General features: G+C 35.3%; 1 protein-coding gene across 6 annotated transcripts in view; it reads right to left on the bottom strand.

Moving 5' to 3' along the window:
* Positions 1 to 16,234, bottom strand: part of LOC133533659 (uncharacterized) — a 32,271-nt gene extending 16,037 nt beyond the window's left edge. For 2 of the 6 annotated variants that reach the window (XR_009801937.1, XM_061872867.1), the window contains exons 1-2: positions 4,927 to 5,233; positions 323 to 408 (exon numbers count right to left, since the gene is read on the bottom strand). The gene's annotated coding sequence lies outside the window, so the exon portion shown is untranslated. Of the gene's footprint in view, positions 1 to 322; positions 409 to 4,926; positions 5,273 to 12,103; positions 12,553 to 16,006 lie in introns of those variants that run through there. The other 4 variants (XM_061872791.1, XM_061872716.1, XM_061872973.1 and 1 more) reach the window with 4 other exon arrangements.
* Between the last annotated feature and the right edge of the window lie 3,048 nt (positions 16,235 to 19,282).

Raw genomic sequence — 19,282 nt, 5'->3', positions numbered from 1 at the left:
ATATTGATTTTGCTTTATTACCAATGATGACGTAAAGTGTAATATAGCAACTGACCTCTAAGTAACTCTAATGGTCACGGACTTAAATTGTCGAAGTCATTTGAGGCTCTTAAAAATATCTAAGTACCCCATTATCTTTTCTTAATAACAAAATCCCTAAATCTGACAGTTGGATTTATCCGAGTTTGAAGTTGAGCGACTCATTTAGGGGTCATACTAATTTGGTATAATGTAAACTAGCTCAATAATGAAACTGTGACTGTTTCGTGGTATGCCATACAACAGATTTAAAATTTATTTTTTTATACGATTGAATACGCACTAGGAAGTTATTCAAAGGCAGACAAATATCATATTAGTCGTGCGTCCGGATACTGATAGCATGTGAATCCACATGCCTAAGTTTACCTGTAAAAAAAGAAGAAGTTAAGACTACATAGTTGAAAGGTAGACAAAGGTGGAGCCGCTAAGACTAAACTGTGATTTCATAACATGCCGGATTTCATAGCGTTTACGCGCGACTCGCACATATTCACAAACTGTGTGAGTATCAGAGTAGGTATGCTACGTACGTAGGTAATCATCTAGAGGGCGTAAAGCCAGAAAAATTTAAGGAACTAAGTGACCGGTTTTAAACTTTTATAGATTATATTAGATAAGAAGCGATTATGAAAAATTTTACCCTTAGGGGGGCTAAGGGGGCGACAATGAGGATTGAGGGCTTCCGTTTTTGTGCTCACCAGTTGGTGCCACAGTAGATGGTGGTCCAGAAAAGCAGCTTGAGCTCTCAAAATTTTGCTATGCTTATTTAAACAAAATAATATGTTCTAATATACACAAAAGTATTTTAACGTCTAAATTTGCTGTTTTTTAAACCTGTTTAATTTTGCATATAACTATTTTAGTTGGCATTTTTTTAAACCACTAACATTTACGGTGTATTCCCATCTGTGCCCGCCCCACGTGACCACCGCCATACAAGAGGCGGGTTAGTCCAAGATCCCAGGCCGCGTAGCCAACGTTACAATCGTTAACTCTCCGTAGCGTAGCGTAGTCATCTCTCTTTATCACTCTTCCATATTAGTGCGACTGTGACAGTTGCGTTTCGTACGCCACGGAGCGTGAACGATATTCACGTTGGCTACACGGGCAGAGCCGCCAGACCTTACTTATTTTCTCATGAGTAAAATGTGTGGGATAATATAGTGTTAGTATGTACTTTTAATGTCTGCATACTTGCTATATTGGCCCGATGACCATTTGTCCGGTACAAGGTGCTAAAGGTTGGTAAAAATATTACTAACTTTTCTCAATATTCTCATGGCTGATTTTCGGCATTTATGATAATAAACGGTTTAAAAAGGGGTTGAAAGTTTGTACTGGGTACGAAAACTTTATTGAGTTCGAGACTTGAAATTTCCTTGATTATCATAATATTAGAACAGAAGAATAAAATGTTTTAAGGGAGTTAAAATGGAGTTGAAAATAATTTTTCATTTCTCACGCTCTGAAAAGGGGTCATTGGTGTTATATGAAGTGTGCAGAAAGTAATACGTTTCTATACGTTTTTTTTTATTATTACGATAAGCAATTAAAACTTGGCTATAAATAGGTAGAATTGTTGGACAACTTCCATTCTAATATTTAACTTTCCATTTCATAAATAACGATACTTTTACCTAAATTGTTGTTTGAAAGTACCTTTAAGAAGCGTGTAGTTCGTGCTATCCATGAGGACGCGCAGTTTTGCCAAATATAACCTTTAATGACATGACAATACGAGTCAAGACACGCGTTGTCGTAATTTACATGATATATCCTCGTAAGGCCCAAGGTCCTACCTATAGGACTTATTCAGTTCGATGAAATTTAAATCATATTCAATTAGGACAGAGTTGCATTTGTTTTGTTTCGTGCAATTTTCAAACAAAATAAAATCTACTGTATTCCGTGCACTATAGGTTCAAATTCCAGTGGCAAATTTTGGATTTTTCATTTCTATGGCTGGGCCTTAAGAGGCTATATATGGTTAGAATTGGTAACAATAAAAAAAAAAAACATTGGACTTCCAATCAGTATGTAGTAGGAATTATTAAGAATGTAAGGGGTAATTATTCAAAACACAATAAAAGGTACTATACAGGGTGATTCATGAGACGTGAGCAGGACTAAGCCTACACAATCAGTAAATGTTAATGAACCGTTCATCATCATATTTAAGTAAAACAATCTCGCTTTATTTCTGTTATTTAACTTTTTGGGAAGGACAAATTTGATAATCTACAATCATGGACACCCTACAACACTTAATTAAGAAAGATAAAACCTCTTTAACCGTTATGACAGCAGTTTGATTATGAAGAAAACAAAATGTCACACTTGAGTGAGATACGATTTTTCAAAAGTAACCAGACATTTAATTTGTCAGTTGTTATGGATAAAACAAAGAGGGTGACCATACATGGCGTAAATAAATTAAAATATTTTTTTTCGAACAGTAAAAAATAAAAGAACGTTAATCTCACAAATACTGGTACGAAACAGTTGCTTATAACTTACTGAATGCTCAAGCTTGATCCTGCTCACGTCTCCTGAATCATCCTGTATAAGTCTATTATAACTAGTCGTGTTCTTTTTTTATTTTATACATGTGTTTTCATGTATTTTACGTTCCTCGTAATCGAAATTAAAATTAGAATGTAACTCGGGTTAAAGGCACCATTTCAGTCTCGGACAATAGGGAGCGTGCATGAACTGTAGGAGGCAGCACAGGAGCCGTCAGATTTTTGGCGCGAGGCCTAAATGTGATGTTTATTGTTCCGATGTAGCCCACAAGATGGCAGAACCTACTATGCACAAGAAAATACGTGACGTGTAAATGTGCATGTTTATGGTTCCGATTCAGGCCACAAGATGGCAGACCCTCCAACGCGCACGGTCCCTATTGGCGGTCTCACTGCGTTCGAGCGCTACACTACTTCGACAGGAATAAGTGCCTTTCATCCCTTGGTTAACATACTACTATTTCAAACGAGATACTTCTAACATTTTAATAAGGCATTATATTAATAGAATGCATAAAGAATAAATGAATAAAAGAAAAACAATTATCTATACAGATATGTGTAAAAAAAATATGAGTGTTGAGGGATTACTTCAAGAACATTTTTTTTAATACAGTTGCTCAAAAAGTGCTACTTTACGTTGTTGTTTAGCGTGCGTAAAGTTGGATTTCGCGAACTAGTGCTTTTTACTTTTCCACTTGTTCCAATTCATGACTACTTATTGATGAGTGTTAATGTTAGTTTCCTTTAAAAGTCAAAATCAACATATAAACCTACTGTTAATGTAAAAATAATAAATATAAGCATATTTCATATTTTATTACAGTAGAGTTCATAAATATATATATATACATTTCTTCACCTTAATCCATCGTGATAAGATGAAAAAATGTATACATATTTATGAACTCGACTGTACTTACCTCTTCAGTATTATAACACGTTTATTTTTTAATATTGAATATTGAAAAACCGTTCTTAATAAGTTGTCTGAATGGAACGGAATAGCTGCCGAAACGCCTGTCAAAGCAGATGCGTTTTTTCTTACCAAGAATGTTTTAAGTTTTCAAAGGCAACATTCGATATCGTTTTCATACAATTTAAATATACGATACACAAATAATCGTAAATAACGATACTTAGGTAATAATAGTATAATATTTTATATTTACAATTGTTTCTATCTTATGGAACATGCATAAAAAAGTACTTGTTATTATTCTTATTTTTTTGCAACTGTATTAAAAAACGTCGTTCGCTACACGTGCGGAAATGTCATTCTTCAAGTAATGACATAATTTCCGCATTAGCATCAAAATGTACTATTTTGAGTAATCTGCATAAAACTTAGTACATTGTGTGCACAGATAAATGTCATGCGTTGTAAAATAAAATTATTAACATAATTTGAAGCCTACTGCCGTCTTTTGCTGCACAATATTCTATATAATAAGTTCATGTAAATGTACAACATCCAACCTACAAATCCACGCGTACGAACTCGCGGGCATGACGTGATTTTTTTCTCCAAGCCAACTTTACCCTTTTAAGGTTTAGGTTAGAGTCTGCCCTTGAAAATATAGGCTTACTATCCTGGTGATTATTTCATGACTCTTTCATGAAATCTTTCAATTAATCTTTGACCCCCTTATTCATAAACGTGTACTAAAGTTACGATGCCGCTAATAATCGTTTGTCCCTTTCCATCATACCTATACGTCGGAAAGGGATAAACGATTATTAGCGGCATCGTGACTTTAGTACACGTTTATGAATAAGGGAGTAAATGTCTAAAATAGGTCTTGTGGGTCCGAAATGAATTTATTCTCACCCAGTGGTGGATTTTCAGTCTTGGCCGCCCTAGCTCCCAAACCCTGTAGTAAGTACTAGCTGCCCCTCTCTCAACACCCATCATATAGACAGACTGCCTGCCGCTCTAACGGGCCTAGTGGGCCTTAGGGCTAATCCGCTACTATTATCACCTGATCTTTAAGGTTGATGTGACAAAGACCGTCTTAAGATCCGATAGATAAGTCCTACAAGCTTCTTCTTGAATTCTAACTCTTGCGTTTGTACTCATACCTACTCTACTTACAGAAGGACTACGCTAGAGCAGGAGGAGATAAGCTCTCCCTTTCTGATTATATCTGAGCGATACACGTACCTATATATTAATACAAAATTTATTTCCCTATGACGGTTTTTCCAACGACAAATTCTCTAAGCCGGTCTTTGGCCACATTGAACTTTAAGAGTATTTTCGAAACCTAAATTGAAAGATGCTCCTTTAAATAAATATTATTTATATTGTAAACCGTCGCGTAGGTTTTCATATACATAATCTAAATGTACATAATCTTACCGGACAGCACAAGGAAATCCTATTAAAGATCCATCTTGACGAGAGGCGAAACGATATAAAACTATTAGGTGTAGTAGATTATTAACATGATCGAGGTATGTTATTTTAAACTGATGCGAAGAACGCGGAAAGAATTACATGTTAAATAATGAATACTAGGAAAATTTTGTTATACCCATATTATAACCATTTGATTGATGTTTGAGATTTTAAGGACAGTATCCATAGACAGTATGTTGACGTAAATTTGAAATTAAATTATGTATGTTATAACGAGGTCATAATTATTGGAACAAACCTTACATTAGCGAGTCTATGCCATATCTGTGTCCAAGACATAAGTCTGTCTCTTTTACTATAAGTTAAAGTGTAAAGGACGACAGTTATTTAGATCTTGCTAAATACAAGCTTTCAAGCCTCAAGAGATACTCAAGAGCCATGCATTCAGATTATTGCCAGACGGCGGCAATAACCGAGCAGCAGTGGCAGCATGGTTCCATTTTTATCACTTGTCACTATGTCCATCACTTTCGCGCTTATATACTTGTTAGAACGTGACAGGCATGGTGACAAATGATAAAGATCCGACCATCTTAGGCCTACAGGTATCAATTCCGTTTTGTTCAGCGGCGCTTAGACATCTAAGGCCCTACTGCAAAAAAATAATACTTTATCCGCTTCTTTATCGCTCGAATAGGGAATATTACGCAAAAAAAAAGGGCACCACTAGCACAAACAGTAGGCAAACCGCCTTAATGGCATGGTAACAAATAATCTGTGAAAACTTAGTCAAAAGGCTGTTTAAGACATGATAGTGCTGCACGCACGGCAGAATATTGCAGTAATATAACCTATTATATATGCAAGAGAGTATTACGTATTTTATGTTGGTGGTTTCAGATTCGTCGAGCGTCATCTATAGAACGGAAGTAGAGTTTGTTTGAAGCAGGTCTCAGTTCCACCCATTATGTTCGGAGCCAGAGCCCAAAGAGTATAATAAATTAATTATATATATATCCACAGCCGCTTTGCTACCGCGAACACTTAAGACGAAAGTGGAGAACCCGCATGAAATCACCTTTTCATACAAACGTAGTCCTCATTTTCCTCTCTGGATATTAACATTTTTCTAAATACTTTGACACAATTTGTTGTATATCAACTATAGCTAGGCCCCTACGTTGGACTTTTTTAGAATTTTCTCTTATTGTAGAAATTAGAAGCATTTCAAATTTTGTATGTCTGCTTTTCGTTCCTAATTTATAAAATAATAAAAAAATCGAAAAACTCAAACGCTATGGTTAATATACATCAATTTACTTAAAAATATTTTCCATAATGTAAACGTCCAGAGAGGATAATGGTAACTACGTTTATATGGGGAATTGGTCGTCCTCTTTCCTCTTAAGTTCGCCAGTTTCGGGGATCATTTTCTTTTGACGTCAAACGTAAGGTGAACGTCTTTAAAAACCCATAGAGGGGCTCGGATTAAAAACCAGTGGTAACGAAACGTATATGGCGCGGGGGCTTATATCTTTAATACCTATTTGTATAGTTTTGATATCAGTGTATAGAGAAAGTAGCTATTTACTCGGAAATGCAAGTGCCACACACATAGATGGCGCTGATTCTGTGCTAGAAACGACGCATATGGAGCTAAAATGACCCCTATTCGTAGTGTTTTTTGGTCATTAGTTCATTACTCATCAGTCAAGTAACCTATTTCAATTTAGTTAGTGTCATTTGCTATATCTTATTCCATTTAATTGAATTATTATAAAAATTAAATACGCGTGATTATAAAGTCAAACCAAGACAAGTCTGCAACGAGCACACTGTGCAAGTGTTATTTTAAACGGTAAACTTCTATGAGATTGTGTATATAAATAACACTTGCATTGCAATAACCATTCTATATCCTTCCCTGCAACTATCTCCATGTCAAATTTCATCTAAATCGGTTCAGCGGTTATTCATTCCCCATACAAATTTCCACCCGCATAAGGGGTGAGTTCTTGGATAAAATATATCCTATGTCCTTTCCCGGGATTCAAACTATCTGTATACCAAATTTCAACTAAATCGGTCCAGCAGTGGTTTAAGCGTGAAGAGGTAACAGACAGCCTGACACACACTTTCGGATTTTTCAAACTCAATGAGTAGGGTGACAGCTAGGAGTCATCTCCATACAATTTATATCTAACCTAAAAACGCCAAATTTCGCAAAATTATATGGAGATGACACCTGTCACCCTACCCATTTTATCAACTCTACTTCTGTTCAATATATGGTTGTGAATACTGGACGAACGTGATTTTGTCTTATTCGTCCATGATCGAGCAGAGCGTTTATCATTATCAGTGATCGGATTTTCCGGTGCAACACCGTGGGATACCAAGTAGAAATCGTAATATGGATATGACCAAAATTCCCGGATTTCGTTTGAAAAAAATTATATCGATATGATAGGTATACTTAGATAGGCAGCTTAAGTTATATATACTCGTAAACTAAATCTTTATCAATGCATTGAATATTCTTTACTTTAATTTAATGTAAACCCGTACAGTATTTTATCATACGCGGTTTATCAATACTTCAATACGTTGTATACAATATATCATTCGATATCTTAATGTTACTGGCTACTTATGGTGCAAAGCAAGAAAACAAATAAATATTAGTGAATAGTCAAACTGACTGGATGACTGAAATATGTTTACTTAAGACAGAGTTTTACAACCTATCTTTTGTAATTGTTGAAAGTACATATATCGAAATTTCATAATAATAAACGCCCTGGCGGCATCCTAGGTTAGGTATTTTATAATGTGTTTGTATGCATTTTTTACGTTCTGGTTTTTTATTATTATATGCATGTTATAAAAAACCTATACCTAACAGTTAAGATGAATAAAGAAAATACTAATGCTTATTATATGAAAATATTTATTTTACGCGACAAAATGTTATTAAAATTTACTGAATTTAATATAGCCAGTAACTTATTCTACAATATAAGTTGTGGAATCCCGGGGTATATCCATATTAGTATAATGTTTGAGGTCATTCACCCCGCGTTGCACCGCGAAATCCGATCACTGATCAATTGATCATCATCTTTCTAGCCTTGTCCATGATTTACCTGAGTTATTTACTTATTAGAAAAAATAAAAAAAAGTAAAACGAAAATACCCATATTATAATTTTATTACAAAATAAACAAATAAGTATATTTGAAAACAATGACACCAAGTCACAACAGTAGTCAACAGACGGCACGCTACGATAACTTCTCTCAAACTTTGTTTCTGAAGCTTTTTTAACTCACACGAAGTTTATTTATTACGATTTAATTTTCTTTTTTTTTTTACTTTATACCGGTATTTTTTCTAATTTTATTCCTTAATTTTTTTGCTTTATGCTAACTGAATGTACTCACTCACTCTGTTGTGAAGAATACAAAACTCAACCATAGAAAATAAAATTCAAATATCGACCGGTTATAAACTGCACTAGTTAGACTAAGTACAGACAGCAAAACTAGGTATTAGCTTAGCACCGTTACATACATTTTTATATGCAGAGATACTAAGCTAATAGTTTTTCTGACTGACCTAATATCGAAATAACTAAGGATTTTGAAGTTTGTATTCAGTAGTTGAATTCATTTTGCATTGCAACATTTACGCTGATTAATTCGCTTTAAACATACATAAGGGTCACAATTACGACTATTACCAAGGCCTCCCTTACCTCTCTTGGCTCCGGCGGCCGGTTTACGTACTATAAGTTTACGGTTCGGCTGGAGGGTGTTCGTTCTTTGACAGGTTCTATCATTTAAGTTTATTACTGGTTTTTTGTCCTTCAAAATTAATTGGGCGAAACCCTTTTTGATAAGAGGAACCTTAACGCACTTATTACATTTTTGACAGGTTGTAGTAAACTTACTTCTCAAGCGCTTTTTCTGAGTCAATATTAAGTATGAAAGTGCCTGTTTCATAATGGGTTGCCGAGGTGGGCACGGTGTCTTTGTTGGACAGCAAGTATTGTCCCCCTCTGGAAATGCGCTGTTCGTAGCTGTCTCGCACGGAGCTGACCTTGTTGGGAGGGCTGGAGGGGCTGACCTTGTGGGAGGACAGGTTGGAAGATTCTTTGGTGGGGGCGCACCTTTGTAAAACTCAAGGCAGAAGCTACAACTCGATCCAAGACGCACAGCTCTTCGGTCAGAATCCTGCTGCGAAGCAGGGCAAGCATTTGCAACATTTTCACAGTCTTTCCTTGTTAATGGTTTAGATCTTGGACACTCGACGCCTTGATTTCTACAGATTGTTTCTCTTCCTGCTCTTTCATCAGGTCCGACCCTTCCGATGTGCTGTACACCGGCTTCGCATTGATTCTGAGGATTAAACGCAGTGTAATGCATTCTAGTACAACATTTTTCGGGATTAATTAATTTCGACACAAGTTTTTTCAAAGCGAAGCCATCGCCCTGGCTCCCGTCCTGTACTCGGGCGCGGCGACAAGGCGGGACTTTACGGTAATCGTCTTCGCCGGTTCCAATGCTTCTTGAATTTTGATCGTACGTCACACCTGAACAGCTTATTGGTTTTGGTTGTACAGTATTGTATAATAACAACCTGCCAAACTTTTTTTTCATATTGGAACTTTTGAGGCATTTACATTGTTGCGCTTTAGTCTGCGTTGGTTCGGGAGCCACCAATTGAGAGTTAAAAATCTTTTTCATAGTAGAATCACCACATAAACATCGTTGCGATTTGGCTTGCTCATTCATCTTTATACTGTCTAACACTTTTTTATAATCGAATTCTCCGCTCTGATTGGAACATTTGCAAGTGCTCCCTTTGGCGAGGTTACATCTATTGCAAATTTTCTGTAAAAGCATACTCATTGGTCGAACTATACTTCTACATTTAGTTTTAGAAGTTTTATTGCAACAGCAACTCTTATCGTATGTATTCTTAGCGTCAGAGGTTTTACAGCGACAACAACCACCTTCGTTTTCTTTTTGTAATAACGTACTCACTGCCCGCAGAATCTTAAAAAATGTTGGATCTTTCTTACAACCACATTTTTTTCTTTTAAGAATTTTACATTTACAACAACGTTTTCGACTTTTTTTACTACAACATTTGTTACGTTCTTTATTACAACATTTGCTATTACTTCCTTTACAACAACATTTGCTACATTCATTATTACAACATTTGCAACTTTCTTTACTACAACATTTGCTACATTCCATATTAGATTTGCAGCATTCTGTACTACAACATTCGCAACTTTTTTTACTCCCACATTTGCGACTTTTTTTTCTAAAACATTTGCGACTTTTTTTTATTGATTTTTTGGTCCCAAAGAGATCACATTGACAACAAATTTTCTTTTTTTTAGTGCACGGAGCAAGAATGCCTTCAGGTTCATTAAAACAATTACACCCAGAGTTCTTTACTTTGTTAGGTTTTTGTTCCGTAGATGCAGATTGACTTGATGTGCTTCGAGAACAAATAATTCCTACACTGTTCTGTTGATCGGTACATCCTATTAACTTTGGTTTTTTATCACAACGGCAACGCACGGCTTTATTCTTTTTAGGTTTACAGTATGACATAGGTTGATTATTACAACATATATCATTTCTTTCGAATTGCGATTTTATAAAATCACTCCATGATGATGATGGTGCTTTCTTGTTAGAATTACACTGTGAACAACAGTCATTTTCCCCACCGAGGTCTGTGCTCTGCATGTCGCTAGACTTGGACTCAAGTTTTGGTTCACGACTTCTAAGCAGAATACTGAAAACGGACGCTGACCTGGGTTCACGGTACGAAGGAGCTTCGTTACAACAAAAGCCACAATTATCTATGGATGGTTGCACGCTTTGCATGTAAGGTATTTTCGGATCATAGGCAGGCATATTATTATTATAAGAATAATAATTATTTGGAATTGGGTTACTGTAGGGCGCAGGTAGGTTATCGAGGTAATTGGTAGGGATATTATTATTATAAGAATAATTATTACTGGGATTTGGGTTACTGTAGGGCGCGGGTCGGTTATCGAGACATCTTTTGTAAACACCTACTTGAAAACTAAAGTTTGATCCAATATTAACTGCATCTTTGTCAGGCATTCCTTTTGTTTGGCCATTTGGGACGTTTGCAATGTTCGTATTAGGGTTAGGGTTAGGGTTACTGTTATTATTTTGTACTCCTGGACACTTGGGAACACAACAAGTGATTCCTCTATCTTTACAAAAAATATCTCTATCTGGTCTGTGGTCTCGCCTTTCTTTACACTTGCATTGACATGATACATCGTTTCCGCGAAAATTGTTACTGGCGTTATTATACCTATACTGATAATCCATGTGGGTTGGTGGAATATAGTTAGCACTGCAACTCGCATAAGAACATGGTTTGGGCTTGGAACGCGTTTTACCACATAAACATCTTTTCTGTTCCTTTAGCAATATGCGAAAGTACCTTTTCAAAAATCCACCGCCTCCATAATTACCCATTTGGTAACGTTCATAATCTGGTTGCTGGGGAATATACATACAAATACAACCATCTTCATCACGTCCCATTCTTGCCATATTGGTAGGCGAGTAATTTCTTGGTATAGGCACATAAGGAGCATTATTTCCGTACATTTGTCGTCCGTCACCCATACTACGGTAAAATTTTATATTAAAAGAAGCGTTTGATCCCAAAGTACTTCTTGGCTCTCTCTTAGTGGGCTTTTGGTTAAACACAGTGTATACGGCTACTGTTTTCGCGTAGGGTGTGTTCATGGTTTCTGGAGTATGAGTCTGCGTAACGTTATCATAAGGGCTATCAATTATAAAGCCAGAATTCGAGTTTTGCTTTCGGTGTAAATTCTTTATTTGTATTTTTTTAAGCCTTTGTTGCCCATAGGTGTACTGTCTTTTACTGTCCCTATCATTTATCGAAACTTGGTGAAAACTTTGATCTGAAAATGAGTTACTGATAATCGATTCCTGTGAAACAAGTTCGTAGACTTTATTTGGTTTTTCTGTTTTAATTGTATAATTTTCATGTAAATTAAGTGATCCGGCACAACTTATTAAATAAGGTTTACGACTGTCTGCTAGTGAATAAACTGGCAAAGCGGTGACAGAATAGGAACATGATTTTATAGGAGCAAAATTACCCAACAGATAAGACGAATCAGCTGTAGAGATCCTAGACGTGACTGTGCTGGAAGACATGAATGACTGTCTTAAAATTTCCATCTCGGCTGCTCTGCATCTGATTAGTTTTTGTTTTCTACCTTTTTGGTGTGTTACTGGTTGGCGTTTCTTCGTTGACAAGGTGAATGGTGCCGATTGAATGGATTCAGATTTTAACCTTTTGATGTGGCTGCTCTTCCCTCCGATGGAATAGTGAACTGCTTGAGATGAGCTTTCTCGACCTTGTTTCCATTTCTTATATAAATTTATCTCTTTGGGATGACAAACGCCTAACCCGACAGGTTGTATTTCATTCAAATTGAAAAATAGTTTTCTAGAGTATGATTCATCAATATTCTTGAAAAATGAATGTCCATCTCGAGATTGGGAATATTCTGGCATGATACTGTAAATAAAAAAATAACTACTTAACTACATTTATTACATAATTTGTTGTTTATTGCTTTTTCGAATTTTAAATATTCAAGCCATCGAAATAATTTTCGTAATGAATGTAACGGTAGTATTCGTATGTACAGTTGTGTGCAATATAATAGCAGTACATAAGAAAATGTAAATTAAGTGAAAACTATAACTTTAGATCAATAATATTGTATCTTTTTATATAATTATTCTGCATTACTTGATATTATTTCAAAATTAACTGTAACCTTTACTTAAATGATATTGAAAGTAAAAAAAAATATCATGAAAATCGGCTGTTTTTACTAAGTTGCGGAAATTCCTATAAAAACGTAAAACCCTACGAAAAAAATACAATTGTGTACTATAATTGTAATTTAGAATCTTTCCTATTATTTCCAATCAAAGCTTTACATCTAAACCCAAGTCATCCAGAAAAAAATAAACTTTTCTATAAGACGATCTTCGTCGCAAAGTGTACTGCTATTATATTGCACACAACTGTACATACCAATGGTAGGTAGGTACCTGTACTAGGTATACCTACCTACAAGTAAGTACACCGTAAGTTAATTTATGTCATACACCACTATTTAAATTACCTCGGTTTTGAAATAGTTTTTTTTTTGTCTAATACGTTTACAAGCGTATACACTTGCCTTACGGCCTGATTACATATTGATTAAGTATATAGACAAAAGTGGACGATCGCCGCCCCGAAATCGCCTTTACATACAAACGTTGTCCCAATTTTCCTCTCTGGATATTAACATTATTGAAAATATTTTGACATACTTAATTTAATTTTGATGTACTTATATCAACCACAGCTATGCCTTTTCGTTAGATTTTTTTCGAATTTTTAGTTATTACAATTTTGTATGAAATTTGTTTTTGCTCCTATAGCTATGGTTAATATATTCAGTTAATTGTATAACAATAATTTTCTTAATGTAAATATCCAGGGTGCTAACTCTGGACTACGTTTGTATGGAGAAGCGGCCGTCCCCTTTCCTCTAAAGTACGAGTTCATACATTGCTACTAAACGCAAGTATAGGTAAAAAACTTAAGTAAGTCACCTGTTATATGTAGTTGTAACGTGTTCGAATACACATTTGTTTTGTTTGTGTGTGTGTTTTTAAACAGGTTTTGTCTATTCGAACACGTCACAACTACATACAACAGGTGATTTACTTAAGTTTTTTACCTATACTACACAGGATTGTCGGTGTTTGAAATGACATGGATATGTCATAGTTCTTTTTCAATTTATGCCTGTGTTACAAGTTACAACATCGCTCATTCAACATGCGGCATTTAATAAACTTGTATGAAAAATAAAAACAAAACTACAAATTTGCGAAAATTTACGTTAACGGAATTTACTATGAGGACACTAAATAATAAAATAATAGGAAATAATTTAATGTGTTTTTTATTTCCGTTAATTTTAAGGGTGAATTCCTGAGCTTAAATTAAGTATAACGGTATTCTAATTGACTGCATTTCGGAGATAATCAATCATTGTTTACATATCCAAGCCTTATTGAGCTTACTGTGGGACTTAGTCAATTTGTGTAATAAAGTCCTATAATATTTATTTATTTATTTATTTATATTGATTAGTGTTTAGTACGAGTTTATATATATTTGGTACTAAACGTAAGTACTATCTCGAATGATCGATGTTCGAAAGACATTGATATGTCACAGTTTTCAATTGTTTGGTTGAGTTAAATGTAATGCCTGTGTTACATGAACCATTTAATTACTTTTATAAAAAAAAAAAAAAAAATTAAGTTAGCAATGCTATAGTAAACTATGATGGTTCTGGCACCAGTAATGGGATGGTATAGACAAGTCCCGTAAAACAAGTATTTACCATCAGTTTTTAAACGCTGGCAACATTTTACCATAAATAAGAACCATAAAGGGCTGCTTCAGTTTATTTTTTCATTGATATTTGTTAGTTAGAGAATAATTTGTTAATAATATTAAAACCAATTTCAGTGGCTTCATTAAAGAAAACATAAAGGATGAATAGGAATAGTAGACATTTTACAGGTGTCGGTCAAATATAAAAAATACTCAAAATTTTCTCTTAAATGTCCCATTATTGGTGCCGTTAACATATTTAGTTTCCTTAAACGTTAACTTACACATACCCCGAAGTTAACGGAATTCAATAAAAACACGGTGTATAATATAAATTATAAACTGAAATAAATGTCATAAACGTCGCGTAGTTCGACCCATGCCGCCGTGACCCAAGTGGCCGAGCGGTTTTAATAGGTATCTGCCGCGATTGCAGAGAACGCTGGTACAATTCCAGCCTTGGGTACTTTTTCTTTCGTATATGACATTTATTTATTTTAGATTTAAATAAATCATCCATATAGGGTTATTTAGAGTAACCATCCATATAGAGTATTTTTACTGTGACTTATGAAGCAAAAATAATGTAAAATGTGCCTGCTGTGTTCCAAAAAATTAAATTTATATTAAATTATTAGATTATTATATTGTACATACCTACGTATGTAACACTTAAATCAGTTGGTGGTATAGATATGATATACACGGTGTTTCACGAGGAACCTGAAAGATTTCTATAGTGTATTCCTGATCATATTTAACATTTTGACCGCTTTATGTTATAAACACAAACATCACTCAAACGCCAAGCTCCCGAGCGCAAGGGAGTTCATGTAAATCTTACTTGAAAGTGGGAAGGTTACTTAGACATCGTCCGCCATAACACCTATAGTTGTCCTTCGCGCTGCGGGCACGACAAGTTACGACGCCTTTAGGTGCTCTTGGCGTTCAGCAGGTTAAAGGCCAAAAATTTCCTATACTAAACTTTTCTGATATTCGCCTAGTTTCAGAGTTAATGCCAATAAAAAAAGATATATGTTTGTTGTTACTTAGTGCTAAAAGCCTTTTTGATGGCGATGTTGCTACCATGGCACGTAGTCTATTAAGTATCCTCATTGATAGATTTATAGAAGTGACAAATGAATAATTTAAAAAAAATATTTTATGTGAGACATTTACATTTGATTTTTATGTACAAATACATTTAAAAAAAAGTTTTTTGGCTTAATTGACCTAAACTCACATAACCTTTTTTCCTTCTTTTTGCCTCAGAAATGCGTTGTATAAATCTTCCGGATTCCTCGTGTTACACCGTGTATAAAAACTGTTGGAGCACAATAATCCAGTGGAGAGCAAAGTAGACACATTCTACCTATGGTAAGCAAAATTAGCTGCAGCTTCCCCACAACATTTTTCGACGCGTCACCACCAGATACACAATGATCTCTATAAAATATAGTAACAACCGTACGACAAGGGTCATTTTTAAATACTTTTTACATTTCTAAGCTTAGCCAGAATATTATTTACATACAATTACGATGCAAATAATATTAATTACCAAACGACACTGTATCAAACTTCCTCATCCGAACATCCGAAGTCAAGGAACCGCTCACCAAGAACTAATTATTGAATAATATGACTGCCATGATTCCAACTTTAGAATCAAAATATGGGTTTGTAAGAAAAGTTACATGTTAGTATATTTTTTATAATATTTTAGGAGTGCTGAAGGATATTACGGCATTAATTTCACAATCATAATAATGTGACACAGATTCTGAATGATGTCAATTAGCCACTTGCCTGCCATCAAATTGACAGCACATCGGCCAGCTAAAAATTATCATAGATAGTGAAATATAGAGTTTTAAATGAGTAAAGTAAGTATATAGGGGCCACACACGGAGCACGAATCAGGGGGGCGACACTTAGAAATGTAGTTAACATTAGTAAAGATGGCGGCGATTTATATTAATGGGATCCGATAACATTTGCGTAAAATTGACTACCGATTATGCAAACTACATCACCAGATGTCACTATAAAGTTGGTACAATTTAAAGGCATGAATACAACATTAAGAAGGTTGCATATACCTCGTATGTCAAGACCTATCTTTATTCTTAACGTTGTTACCTAGCAACTGTTGTCTACTGTCAAAAAAATGTAGACAGATATGATGATATGAACTTGTTATTTCTCTATTAATTTTAAAGTGCAGAGCAGAGTAAAATCGAAGCAAGCATTAAACACGAGTCAAATTCAAATAGGGAAATTAAAAAACCTAATCGTTTCAATATTACAAAACCTGGAGGTTTAAAATTTTATCAGTGTTCAAGGCAATGCCGGGAGGTTTAGATATTTTCTAAGGTAAGAAGAAAATACCATCCTCCTTAGCGCTCATGTAACGATGAGGACAAGCGATGATTATTTTAATTTGGTTTACGGCAAACAATGTCCGATGACACTGCCGAGATTTGTGCAATTTGATTCCGCTAAGTTAGACGAGGTAGAGTATCTATGGAGGTACGTGCGTAGACAAGACATACGTCCTATGCCTGAAATTCATTAGTACAAAAAGAACTCGAACCACGATATCATTACTCATGTGTTTATTTGAAAGAATATCTGGAGCGAATTGTTTACGGAGCTAGAGAGCGAGACGAAATTACCAGGAAAAAAGGAAAGTCTAATATTGTACCGGAAATGTTAGTCCCGAAAATCCCGAAAGTACCGGGATTTTAATTTTGAAATCCCGGTTTTGCTTGGCTCTAAATCCCGGGAATTCTCGGTACTTTCGGTTCCGGTATTTCCCGGTAGCAAACCCTAATTCTAAGGAATTGGACTTCTCAGAACGATTCATATTAATGAGGGATGTACTAGTACCTACCGAAAACTTCCAATTTAGATATTCTGGCTCTATCATCACATCAGTTTGATGGTACCCTGGTATCTGTATTAGCTTTAACTCGATTAGAAGTGACGACGATTCTGTTAACGACAAAATAGTATAGTTTCATCTAGCGCTCTATTTGGATATAGTAATATTTTGATTGAATAGATAAATAATCGTAATTAGTTTTACTTAATTCCAATAACTTTATGCTTTCGTGAGACTCTTAATTGCAGCTCATACTTAGTGACTTGTCTGCACTCACTTATTTCCTGTAATAACCGTTTCCTTGAAAGGCACAACGAGGTAAGTAGACTAAATTCTAGATAAAATAGGTAGGTGCTGTTATTAACGGAGCTTGACTTTTATATTTATCTAATGTTAAGCAAGTAGGTAACTTAACTACGCAGTAAGATATTGCACAATCAGTAAAATGTATCTGGACACTTTCTTGTAAACACAAAAAAATAGGTTAAAGTGAAATTTAGTACCACAAAAATAGTTGGTATTCTTGGAACGACAGCTCGATCATGCTTACCTCATACAAAATAGTCGTCACATGTGTGGGGTCGCCAGCGGGTCAGGCAGCGGCGATAAACAAATTGTGGCAAGGTCATGATCAAACATGAAAATAATTGAGACGCATTGTCGTAACACACATAGGTCGAATTGATTGCGTCAATATAATTTCTAAGAAGCCGATGGGCCTAGGTACTTGGTGCGTGTCTAACCCGTTACACCAAATTACACATAAATGGCCGTAATGCCATTTGTATTAGATACAAGATCGCGTATATATTTTTGTTAGATAAACCGTGACTTCGTCCATGTAGAAGTCGTTAACGTGAATAAATAGATTTGGAAACATCCTTCCACAGTTGATCTCTCTCTAGGTACTACATTTGAAGAACAGGTGCTTAAATTTTCAGTCCTAGCTTTAACCACTTAAAATGTGCATTGTCGGTTTCACAGTAGTAACGGAAGTAAAAATCGAAGAGTAGAACAATAAAAAACAAAGGCTCTGTACTATACTTCGTTATGGATATCGGCGGCCGATCGTAAGATCAGGCAGATCGTCACTAAGCACATTGTGAAACGTGAAAATCTTTGTATCGCTACGCGGGACTCGTATTTCTGTACAGTTGGCCTTCGGGCTTCAGAAGAAACTTAATGAACCTATCTAACTATCTATTAGTTTACGAGTAATGTGACTACCGTCAAAACATTACACAGGAACATTACGATCTGCCGTTCGCTCCAGATACTCTTTAAAATTGTCACATGAGTAATGATATCGTGATTCGGGTCTTTCTTGTAGCTGATGAATTAATATATAAAAAATTAGCCCATATATTTGTTTACGACATTTTTTTTAATGGCTATCGCCACGGAGGCATTTGCCAGCATCACGTCAATATAGTATAATTTTTCCCCATAAAACGGGATTGGGAATTTAACACGAAAGTGTTGGTCAGATTAAGGAGCAGGTAATAGTTACAATTTTAAATTGTTAATATTGATAAAATTTGAAAGGATTCGAAATACAGAGGGATTATGAGTTAAAAGTGAGGGCATATATGCGTCGGAAGAGGGATTTTTTGAAAAATGAGACCAGAGTACAAATGAGAATGATTAAGACGGGGGCAATTCAGGAAAATATGGTTCAGGGTTCCATCATCCAGGCCACACTCACATAAGGATGTGTCCCGATAATGCATCTTAGATAGGTGAACTAGGGATAGGCAGTGATTTAATCTCATACGGATAATAGTTGAAGTCGCCCTTTTGCTCAAGAAAAACTTATAAAACCAGGGTTTTTGCCCTACGTCCGGCTGCAACAACCTATAATTTTTAGCCTTAGTCCTATTCGATACATGCCAACGGGCGTTCCAAGATTTATAAAGATTTTTTTAGGAAGAGAGAGCAGGTCGAAAGCAC

Source organism: Cydia pomonella, chromosome 1 (assembly GCF_033807575.1).
Source record: "Cydia pomonella isolate Wapato2018A chromosome 1, ilCydPomo1, whole genome shotgun sequence".
In the NCBI taxonomy this organism is placed as follows: Eukaryota; Metazoa; Arthropoda; class Insecta; order Lepidoptera; family Tortricidae; genus Cydia; species Cydia pomonella.
Note: the sequence above shows the minus strand (reverse complement) of the source record. Positions and strands in the feature narration are given on the sequence as shown.